The 12,563-nt window shown below is 34.9% G+C and overlaps 1 protein-coding gene across 17 annotated transcripts in view; it reads left to right on the top strand.

Annotated features, from left to right (window-relative positions):
- FRYL (FRY like transcription coactivator) overlaps positions 1–12,563 on the top strand; it is a 283,659-nt gene that overhangs the window by 103,231 nt on the left and 167,865 nt on the right. The window lies entirely within an intron of this gene.

The following is a 12,563-nucleotide window of genomic DNA, read 5'->3' on the forward strand; positions in this document are numbered from 1 at the left end:
TTCTTTGTAAGCTTGGGCCAAGAGTAAAAGGAGATTAAAAAAAAAGTGACCGACCCAGGTCTCTGCAGAGTTATCTGATACTGGTACTATTCCATAGTTCTCTCAGTACTAACTGTTCTTTAGAAGCAAAATCAATTATGTGCAGGAATTGAATAATTAATATAATTTACATAACTTTTTTCTTTCATTTTGTAATTTGAATGATAATAATTTTCATAGATAGAAATGATAGTCCAGAAAGGAATGACATATTTAAAATATTATATATATATATATATGAATAAAACTTCATTTTTCATTTGATCCAATAAAATCAATGTTACTTAATGATTATCTTATTCTTAGATTACTCAATTCTATATGTTGCAGGACCTCTACCAATTGTGTTTTTGCTTAGTACCTTCAATTAGAGCTTTTCTTCTTAGGTATTTTCCCACATAATGGAAGTTATTTCTAGGGTTCTTTATTTACTTGCTTGTTTATTTGTTTATTGTTGGAATTCTCCCCACATCCTGTAAAGTATGTAGTAGAAGCATTAATTTCTCTTTGACACAGAGAAAATGGAGATATTAAAAGATTAAATGACTTTTCCAAGGTCACTCAAGTGGAGAGCTCAAATTAGAACCCAGTCCTCTTCATTTCCAACTGTGCAGCATGTAACTGGGTAAATAAATGTAATATGATAGACTTAATTTAAAAACTGATTTCTTTTAGTTTTACTTGGGAACAACATATTTCTTTATTGAAGCTTAGTATTAATAAGCAAGTAATGTTCACATTGGAAAAACCCCACATTGTCAATTCAGATTAAGTTTTATTCAGTGATATGAGGAATTCTGTTTACTTATTTATTGGGGATATCTCTTGACCTGTTTCCACATTTTTCACAGGATGGTAGCCATACTGATTATTACCCAGTGTTGGTTTAATTTAGAGAAAGTTTGAAGAGTTTTATTCAAGATAACCTAAAAATTGTTTCCTTAGATTTCTTTTATTGTATCAATGCATAAGTAGAATGTTAAATTAAAAGTAATAGAAATATTAAGAAAAATTGAGAAACTTCTTGACAAAATATTGTCATTTTTAAAATTGAAATTGAAATGAAACCCACAATTTATCAAAATAGACTTATCCATTAAATTTTTTAAATGATTTTTTAAATTTATTTTTATAGTTGGCACAGAAATAGAGACAAGTCAAATCAAGACAAGTCAAGAAAGTACTTATTAAGTGCTTGCTGTGTGTCAGCAGTAGCAATAGGCTAAACTTGGGGGACACAGGGGAAAAGCCCAAACCCCAGTCTGCTCTGAAGGAACTTGGGATTTAAGGGGGAAGTGTATAATTCAGAGTATCTTGAGAATGTTCTTTCCAACACATATTGGCTATCTGATCCTGGGCAAGTCACTAACCCTCTTAGATTAGACAACTTTTAAAATTGTTAAGTTGATGAGCCCAAGGTGCCTATCTATTGACAGAGGAGATGTCTTCATGGGGAGTTCTTATTAACAGTAATTTCCAACATTGTTGATTATTCCAGTCAGTAAAATATTTTTCAGCACACACTTGATATGTTTGTAGTTATTTAGAAAAATATATGTATATGTGTGTGTGTGTGTATAGTAGTAGAAATGTCAAAGCCAGAGATGAAGATGAAATATTTGATTCTATACTCAGTAGGGAGCCACTGAAAACTTCACAAGAAAGGTGACATGATCATACTTGTGCTTTAGGAAAAATACTTGGGCATCTGTATGGAGAATGACAAAAGGAAGAAGACCTAAGGCAGAGAAACCAAGTAGGAGGCTATCAGAGTGAGAAGGGCCTAAGTCACCTAGGGTGGTAGAGAAAAAGGGCGGGGGGATGAGGGGTGGTAGCAGTGAGATCTACATGAGATTGAGGAGATGAAGATGTCCTGAAATGAACAGGGAAGTTTAGAAGATAGATGGGGGTTTTGGGTGGGGGAATAAACTTCTAATTCATCCATGTCTATACATTGGCTGCCAGGTAGTTCAGTGGACAGAGCTCTGAGCTAGGACTCTGCACAAGCTGAGCTCAGGCACTTTTGGGGGGGGGGGGGTAGGGAGGGACAGATCCTGGGCAAATCAACAACCTCTATTCTGTTTCCTCAGCTGTAAAAATGAAAATAGCTGTAACTCCCAGGGTGGCTGGAAGGATCAATTGAGATAATAGGAGTTCCTGGCACATAGTAGCCTCTTAAAATTATTTGTAAAATCCTTTGCACATGGCCTGGCCCAAGTAGGTGATTGATAAAAATGCTTGTTCCCTTACCCTTTGTCCACTCCAAAGTGAAAATGGGAGAGAGTTTGGCAGTGAATCAGAACACAGAACCACCCTCTTCAGGGAAGAATTGTTGGGGGCCCTAATGATTCTGCACTTGCTCTTGCTTTGGGTAGTAGGTAAGCTAACTGCTGTCATAAGCTAACTCCAGCCTTAGAAGGGAGGAAGTTGGGAGCTTGCACAGCAATAGTTTGGGGGAACACCGGGAAATAAAGACTGGTTGTAATTATGAAGGACAAAAAGCCCATGACTGACTGTTATTTTCCCATCTTATTGGGACAATGATATGCACTGGAAGTCAGGCTGTGGCTGCTACCTTTGGAGACAATTGTCTTGTACAGTGAAAACAGGTCCATTCTTATCTCAGTATTTATTTATATTTAGGTGTTTTCTGTGTGGTTTTATGATTGTTTCAATATTCCTAAATGTATTAATTACTTTCTATAAGATTATTGAAACCATCAGTGACATAATAGCTACTATTTTTACAGCTCTTTAAAGTTTGCAGAGCATTTTGTATTGAACATCTCATTTAACCCTGACAACCACCCTGTGAGATAGGACCATTCTGTAGCTGGGGAATCTGAGGGAAGTTATGTATTTGTCCTTTGTGGCATAGACAGGAGAAATATCAGAGGCAGAATCTGAACTAAGGACTTCTTAACTCCGAGTCCAGCACTGTAGCCATTGCACATCAGACTTTAATTCATGCTGTTTCCTAATCTGGTTTTTTTTGACATTTTAAAAATAAATGGATCAAAAAAGACTGTGATAAAGTTTTTATTTAGGTATTAAAGCATAAAAATTTATTTTGGGAGTCCCTATTGTACTTAAACATGTGTGACATTACTCACTTTCTGAAGATAAATTAGCTCTTTTAGATTTTTTAGATAATGTTAAAAGAGATATAGTTAATTATAAAGTTTTTTTTAAATAAAAACCAGTTGGCCAGTGACCAGGTTTTACTGTTCCTCATAAAATAAATGAATATTATCTTCATCTCCATTTAACTGCAGTTATTTATTTGTACAAAGATTGGGCCTTTAAATTTCAAGATAATAACAATTAGTATTTCTAAGGAGCAAATATTTTAAAATAAATATTCACTATGTAGTTACTTTTGTAAAATGATAAACTGGAAAAGAAAGATAAATTTGAAATATGGAACTTTCCTTCAAAAAGTTTGACAATTTAATAAATAAAAATAAAACTACTAGGCAACACTAAATTGAGACATTCAGAGATTAAGCTATCTGTTGAAATCAATTTAAGGGCAAGTTTCTGGATTTAAATTTAAAAGACATCAAATGCCTACTGTATTCAAAATACTATGCTTTTACTTTGAGAAGAAAAAAAACCCAAAAATTTAAAGTCCCTGCCTTTAAAAGAGCTTATCCTCTCTAGAAAGGAATATTTTGAAGTGGAAGAGAGTGCCAATAATTGGAGCCTTTGTACAGGTCCCATAAGAATGTGGCCTCTGAACTGCATCTTAAAGGAAGATTATGATCTTAAGAAATGAGAAGGGATATGAGTACTAAATTCAATAATATTTATGGATGATGCTTTGGAAACCTTAAAATGATTGGAAGAAAAAATGATCAGGGATAATTAAGGATAAGAACCTGACTGCAAGGATGCTGATGTAGTCATAGGACTAGGAGAATTGGATGGACTGAGTTTTGAAGATGAATGTCAAGAGTTTCATGTTGAATTTGAGATACTGATAGTATATCCATGGGGAGAGGTTGTCAGTTGACGATTCAGGACTAGTGATGAAACCACAGAAGCACTCCAGCTGCATTTGGGGTTTAAATGCCTAGAGATAGCATCTAGAGAGAATAAAGGATAGAGGCTGTAGGAGAGTTCTGAATTGTTCATCTTCACAGTACCCCTTTTCTATGTATGCTGCTTTCTCCAAGGAGAGGTCGAGGCTGTCTTGTTAGTAATCTTTGTATCTCATGAGCAATGTCTGGCACAGGGAATGCATTAGTAATTATTTTCCCATTCCATTCCAGGGAACAGTGGTACAGAAGCCAAAGAAGGTTGAGGGTGGGGCATGATTGTCACAAGTTGTCAAGAACTGAATGAAAGGAGGTCAGAGAGATGGAAAAATGGAGTTAAGAGATAGTCTCTAACTTTAGGAAGAGAAAGCTTAATCCAGGGGTGGAAGTTGGAAGCCAAAGTGCTAATGGGTGATAAATGGAGAGCAGAGAAGTGATTATATAAGCAGTGAGTAGTGAGTTTTAGTGAAAAGACAGAGGAGAGGTCCAAAAGGGATGGTGGGCAAGGGGAAGGTTTTGAATTATGGAATAGGCAATGGATAAGGAGCCAGACAGAATATAAGGAGAGATTAGAGAGGAGAGAAGATTTGAGGAAGAAAGAGGAAGGAAAATTTTTGGAAAAGATGGGAGGGGAAGGAATTAAGGGTACAAATAGTCATTGACTTTAATCAAAGAGAAGGGATTATTTTCTAAGTAGAAGATAGGATAGCTAAAGATGTAAAAGGGCTTTTAGATGGAATATGAGATGAACAAACTATTGACAGCTTCATTTTTCCCAGTGTAAAAAGAATGAACAAGAAAACCTTTGAAGGTTGAAAGATTTAAGCTGACTCCTTATTTGGGTGAGGGTGCAAGGCAGTGGAGTTAAGTGACTTGCCCAAGGTCACACAGCTAGGTAATTATTATGTGTCTCAGGTCAGATTTGAACTCAGGTCCTCCTGATTCCAGCCTGGTGTTCTGTCCACTGAGTCACCTAGCTGCCCCTAAACTGACTCATAAAGAAAGACATAGTTGAAGAAGGGGATTAATAGAAACAAAAAAAGTCTTGAGAGGAAGAGACCTTTCCAAGACCCACCCCCTTCATTTTACAGAAGTGGAAAATGAAGTCCCAGGAGATTTAGTTGACTGGCCCAACATTTTAAAGTTAGGTAGTGAAATATCTAAGGGCACAATCCGTGTTACCTGATTCTGCCAGGACTTTGAGATCTTTAATACTGTTAACACTGCATTTGATTCTATCATCTTGGGCAGCTAGATGGCACAGTGAGTAGAGCACTGGTCTTAGAAGTCAGGAGAACAGGAATTTGAATCTAGCCTCAGATACTTGACTCTTATTAGCTGTGTGACCTTGGGCAAGACACTTTACCTGACTGCCTCACATCCAGGGCCATCTCCAGTTGTCCACCCCTCCTTACTCAAATCGAATTCATGTGCTTGTCATGGCATCACCTCTTTGTTGTTGTGGTCTTCTTCAAGAATGAATGACAAACATCTTTCATCTTACTCTTTCATTTCAGGAGGAGGAGCTGTGTATCCCTGGGCAAGTCACCTAATCTTTTTCAGCTCCACTTGCCTCATCTGTAAAATGAGTACAATGATAGCATCTAGAGATAAAAGAGAGTTTAGAGGCTGCTATTCAAAATGCAGTAATTAAGGAATGATTTTTGTCTTTCCCAAAGACAAGACATTGAGAGGACACTGACATCTTTGTAGTACTTCTCTAATTTAGCTGTATATAAACAACTATGCCCAGTACGTAGAATAATTGGTTAAAATATGAATTCCTGGGAGCTGCTTTACCCAAGCAGCTAAGTCAGGTTAGTTTTTCCCCAGTGTCTTTCTTGTCATCTCCCCATGGAGCAAAAAATGCTATTTACAACTATGCTTCTATAGTCTTCGGTATATTCTTTGTGAATTAAGGGAACTAAAACTTTCATTGTCTTATTTAATAATATCTGACATTTAAAATATCATGGGATGTATTACTGAAACTATAATGCATAGAAAGATACCTTGATGACAGTAGGATGTTACTGAATCCATAATTTATTATCTTGAGCAGACCTTAGTGAAAATTCGATTTATATTTCAAATTGTGACCAATTAGCATGTCTAATCCTTTGAGAACTTGTACATTTTTTAAAATAATTTTTTTTATTTAAGGCAGTGAGGTTAAATGACTTGCCCAAGGTCACACAGCTAGGCAATTAAGTGTCTGAGACTGAATTTGAACTCAGGTCCTCCTGACTCCAGGGCCAGTGCTCTATCCACTGCACCCCTTAGCTGCCCAGAACTTTAACATTTTAAAATACACTTTTCCTCACTCCTCAAATGAAATAAAATGATGGTGTTTTCACTCATAATATATCCTGTATTTCTTGTTAATTTCAGTTATAATACACCCTTTGCTTTATAAACCATACTTTTGGATGCTTTGTGCTAATGGTAAATGTTAACTTTTTATCTTGAACTCTTAGAGCCATGTAATTCAGGTTTTAAGGCCTTGCTTAGCTGGCAGAAAGTTGATGCAGTGCTGGCTAAGGTTTGATTATAGTTGAGCTTATTTCTTTTAGCAGCAACAATGAAGTGACATTCATATGGCCTAGATTCAGAATGTTGTCTCTGTGCCAACAGTTTTAGACATTACTCCTTTTTATTTAAAATTGAGTCAGGAACATTCTGTTAAACCAGCTGTGTAGTGAGGATGTTACATGTAAGTGATTGGTTCACTTCAGTAGAATTGAAAATGAAGGAAAGATTCAGTGCTCTTATGTCAGTCTTCCATATCTGCAGTGTTAAATTAGGTCACAAAGAATCTTGAATAGCTACCTATATCTCCTGTTAACATTTTAATTTGTTCAGTTAATGTTTTGACTTTGCAGTTGTTTTCAAAAAAGTTAATTTCCCACAGGTTTAAAAAAAATTAGTGACAAGCTTCCTTTTAAACCTTTTCTCCACCTACCCCTCCAGCCAAATTTTATATTAGATGAGCTGGCTGTTGACAAATGAAATTTGTATGTTGTGTTTCTAATTTTTGTGGAAAAATTTGGAAAGGATTTTGTATATTAAAAAATCCTTTTTATATCAGAAGAGGAAAGCAAAAGAGCAACAATATTTTTTAACTATGCAAAGGTTATGTGATTTTTTTTCTGTCAATATAGTGAGCTCTAACTTTAGATCTCAACCTTTTTCTGACTTAGTACAGTCAAGAGGGAGCCCTGTGAAGCACACAGTAAACCATATTTGGTCATTTTATTTAATGAAAAATATCTAAGGTAAGAGTTATACCCAATTCTTTCTGACTTTAAGCCTAACTGTCTGCTGTACTTCATGGCCTCTTGTTTAAATACTGATGGCATAGAATGAAATTTATCCAGTCAAAAGAAACCCAAAAAATAGTATCTATTTTTTCATCGTGCCTTTATAATTTATCACTGCCCTGAAAAGAAGTGCAGTAATTATTCTTTTATTTCAGCAACATTTATTAAATACCTTCTATATGTATGGAACTCTTCTAGGAATTTGGTAACCCATGTGCGCATGCGTGTGCACACACACACACACACTCAAACAGAGGATTACAGTTTAAGAGATCAGAATGGACTTTAGAGGTTATCTAATGAAATGTCTTCATTGTACAAATATAGAAACACACATCCTAAGATTGCCACAGTTAAAGATAAAAAAAATCATAGTCCCTACCCTCAAAGGAGTTTATATAGCTGTGATTTGCCCAAGATTTCCCAGGCAGTAGTAGTAGAACTGGGTTCCAAAACTAAGTTCCTCTCGCTTCAAAATCAGCAATTTTTCCATTATGCCAAATCACTTAGGGAAAAAAGTAATCTGCCATTTATTTATATTGAGGCTATTGTATACATCATAAAACATCAACCTTTCACGTATCTATGGCATAGTTTTAGGCATGAAAATGTAATAATATTTTCTCCAAATCTGTCTAGACTGCCAGAGGAATCTTAGTCACTTTTAGTCAGCAAAAGTACATTAGATATATTGAGGGGGTGGCTAGGTGGTGCAGTGGATAAAGCACCGGCCCTGGAGTTAGGAATACCTGGGTTCAAATCCGGTCTCAGACACTTAATAATTACCTAGCTGTGTGGCCTTGGGCAAGCCACTTAATCCCATTTGCCTTGCAAAAAAAAAAAAACTAAAAAAAAGATATATTGATTGATGTGTATTTTTTTAACTGTTTTACAAAAAATGTAACTAGGTCAGTTAAAAAAACAAACCACAGGCTGGTATCCCAATGGGGTAGGCAATTAGATGATACATATTCAGAAATCTGGCTCTCCTTTTTTTTTTTTCTTTTCCTTAGGGCAGGGGTATATGAACAGAAGTTCTATTAAAAATCTTAACAGAGTTGAAGGGAAGAATCTCCTTTTTTCTGCTTGGTAGAAAATAGGGCCAGGGACTCACTAGATTCATTTTGATAGTCCTGGGGTAGGACTTGAGTTGGGATAAGGGTAAGATACAGGAAGTTTTAAGTTAAGAGAGAGTGTGGGAATAAGTGACTCCTTGCCAATGTACCACCTTGAAAATTGTCCTGAATTCCTCTTCCTTATTTTATCTCCCCTTGAGATCTACCCACTTTTCCTTTCCACCAGAACTATATGTTGTTTTCAAGAGAGGTTTTTCTGATTTCTCAGTCTACTTCAGAAGAGATTGTAATTTACAAACTTTTGAATTTTCTTTTTAATTTTTTTAAATTATACAGTAGTGTTAATAATTAATAGCAACAAATGATGATAGAAATGCATATTTATAGTAATAGTTTATAAAACTCCTTCCTAAACCTCTCAATTCATTCCACCAAACTATCTGTGTATCTTCAACTGACATTGAGGAAACCATCATTCTTCCAGTTCACAGTCTAGTGACCAATCTCTTTCTTCTCTGTAAGCATGAATATCTAACCAGTTGTTAAATCTTGTGTCTTTATATAATCTTGCCTTCATGTCCCTTGTCTGAAATGTTCTTTCTTCACCCTTATCTCTTGGAGAATCTCACTAGATCCCTGCAAGGTTAAGTTCATTTTCTTTCCTTCAACTGACCTTTCCTGATTCTCCAAGTTGTTGTATTTATTCATTTATCCATTCATTCAGTATATAATCTGTATTTGCTTTCTTGTAAACTTAGTCCCCAACATGGTCTCCAGAGAATAGTAGCCCTTTGAAGACAAGAACTGTATTGGTTTGGGATTTTGTATTGTCTGAACATAGCATGATGCCTCTACACCTAGAAGATGTTTAATAAATGTATGCTGACTAGGTTGATTTTCTCACATAGATGATGATGTGGATAGAGGTGAATTTTTAATTTTATAGTGTATCATAAGTGCCTGGTCTTCTCACCCCTAAGTCAGCCACTCAGTATATGCCACTGTAACAAAGGAAAAGTGGATAGGAAGAAAGAAGACTTACTTTTGTCATACTCAACCCCATGCTTCTCCCATTTTCCTTTTCCTTTAGATCTAATAGTGAAGTAAAAAATTATGTTTATAAAAACTATATCTTCTGAATATAAAATGATAGATCTTTTAAATTCCCTTCATTTTATAAGCATGCTCATGATCTTAGTGGCTATTTTTTTTAATAAAGAACTTGAGATTCATCTGTATTTCAGAGGAAGATATTTAGGCATTTAATCACTAGCTGAAATGAGGGATAGGGACATCAAAATGATAAAAGCATATCTTTTTGTTAGAAATGAATGAGATCAGAGAGCCATCAAAGAATCAAAGTGATGTAGAATTGATAAGAATAATGTTTTAATATTTTATATAACATTGCAGTTTTCAATATATTTTCACATATATATCTCACTTTATTTTTATAACACCACTGGGGGACAGACAGAAATTTATACCCCTATTTATTTAGGAATAAGAAAAAAGGATTGCATTTGTGATGTCATTGATATGAGGAACCTCCTGGGTGAGGAAACTCATCTATCAATGTAGGTCAGCAAATGGTTGTCTTAGAGATTTACTCAGATTGTAAAAGGGTATGTTTATTTGCCCAGTTAAGGTGGGGCAGTGGACAGAATGCTAGACCTCAAATAGGAAGACCTGAGTTCAGATCCAACCTCAGATACTTACTAGCTGTGTGTCCCTGAGCAGGTCACTTAATGCTATTTCCCTTAGTTTCCTCATCTATAATATGAACTGGTGAAATAAATGGCAAGCCATTGTAGTATCATTACCAAAAAAATCCCAAATGGAATCACAAAGTATCCAACATGATTGAAACAACTAACCAAATACAACAGTATCCTGATAAACAGCAGCCAGTATTATCAGCAGTAGTATCCCTGATCTTTTTTTTTTTTTTTAAGGTTTTTGCAAGGCAAAAGGGGTTAAGTGGCTTGCCCAAGGCCACACAGCTAGGTAATTATTAGGTGTCTGAGACTAGATTTGAACCCAGGGACTCCTGACTCCAGGGCCGGTGCTTTATCCACTACACCACCTAGCCACCCCAGTATCCCTGATCTTAAGGCAGTCTCTTTATTCATTATACCATACTGCTTCCTCTCTTATTTTATAAATGAGAAAACAAGGACTCAAATAACTGAATTTGGTTAAGATTTCATTTTTTATAATTTGTAAACTCTGGGCCCCTAAGTCTTATGACTCCTAGTGAACTTTACATTGTATCATGTTCTGACTGATATTAAGAAAAATGTTATTGGAAGAAATGACTGATTAGATGTAGAAAATAAGGATTAGGGAATAGTATAGATTCATTCTGAGATTTTGATTTTTGACCTATGGAAGATTAGATAGATGATTGGTATCTGATTAGAGTAATGGTCTTAACTTGGGGTCCATAGTAGGTTTCAGTCCATCTGTGAACGTGGATAGGAATTTCACTCAACTGAAATTTTAGCATTTCTTTCAATTTAAAAATGTCATTTTTGAGAAGAAAGTATTTTGTATACTTCAGATTGCAAGAGGAGGCCATGATTTAAAAACAAAAGCAAAAAACAAAAAGAACCCTTACATTAGGTGAATTTGGTTTTTAAATGTTTCTATTGTAGTATTTGGTCCCTATGTGGGAAATTTTGTTAGAATCCTGGAACTCTCCTTAAACAGATAGGTTTTTAACAATGTGTAGACCAAGGATCATATACTGTACTCCCTTTAGCATACAATTTCCCCCTCTCACTTATCCTTTGTAAAAACTATATTGTTGAAAATCGAGTGATAGCTTGGCTGCAAAAGAATTAGAGAACTAGATAGAGTAATAAAGGCATCAGGATTCTTACTTAAACCCTCAATTTGAATTTCTTGGCTGATGAAAAATGGAGATTAGCTTATAGAATCAACCAAGAATAGATGTTGAAAAAATAATTCCCTATAAAACTACTAAGGCTTAAAGATTATGCACTGCTGATTTAAAATAGAAAAGTATATATTTCTAAAAGGTAGAGTAAAGTAATGGTTACCTGCTGTCATAGGCCATTTACATAGTAGCCATAAAAAATGGATTTTTTTTTCTTCTCTCATTAACCACCATTTCCCTAAGCATTTTTCTCATCAGCAGAAATTCAGGCAACACAACATCTCTGTTAGGGACAGTTCTAAAGGACATCTGTGACTAGTAGTTAAATATATAAAGTACTGAATGAATAGATAGAAAGGCACAAATGAGAATATGGTTAGGTGAATATTGCATCTGAGGTTCTGGAGAGTACTAAAGGAAATGAGCAGTCATTAAGTAGTAGAAGAGGAAGAGTAACTAATTTTACAGGCAATCTAATTTGATGATTTCATTAGACTTTAAAAAATGATTGTCCTTTTGCCTATTTCAAAAAAATGTATTTTTTTTTTAAAACTGATGAACCTCTAGTAGAAAAAGTGGGCAAAATGCCAAAAGATGTCCTAGGACTTCCACATTTAGAAACCGTTTTGAATGGGAATAATTGGCAACAGGACAAACACATCATTTAAGAACAACTTTCCAAAGAACAAACAAGAAGCTTAATTTTACTACCTATTAAAATTCAGTCTGGCCAATCTCTTTTGTTTTTTTTTAGTCCTCAGATTCTTCTGAAAACAGTGCTCATATTACTGGAAGATGGGCAAATTATCACAATAAGTTTAAATAGAAATTTTTGAATAGGTGATTATATGAACAATGAGACTTGAGTTTCCATGAGCAAAGTTAATTGCTGGAAGGCAGGATTGCTGATAATTTTTGAGAGTCACGTAAATATTCAGTACTTTTCTGTTATTTGTATCTTAAATTAATGTTATTGAAATAATAAACTTACATTACAATGTGCTAACTAGAGTTACCTGGGTAAGTTGTTCTTCAGGTCTACCTATCAAAGGTTTATCATTTAGAACTTACTCATTTCAAATATATGAGACATTGGGAATAGACTAGCTCTAAAAATCTATCATTTTACTATTCCCTAGGTACCTTATTAATTTTTATACTTATTCATATTAATTTTTATCTTAAT

This window comes from Macrotis lagotis, chromosome 3, assembly GCF_037893015.1.
Source record: "Macrotis lagotis isolate mMagLag1 chromosome 3, bilby.v1.9.chrom.fasta, whole genome shotgun sequence".
Lineage (NCBI taxonomy): Eukaryota > Metazoa > Chordata > Mammalia > Peramelemorphia > Peramelidae > Macrotis > Macrotis lagotis.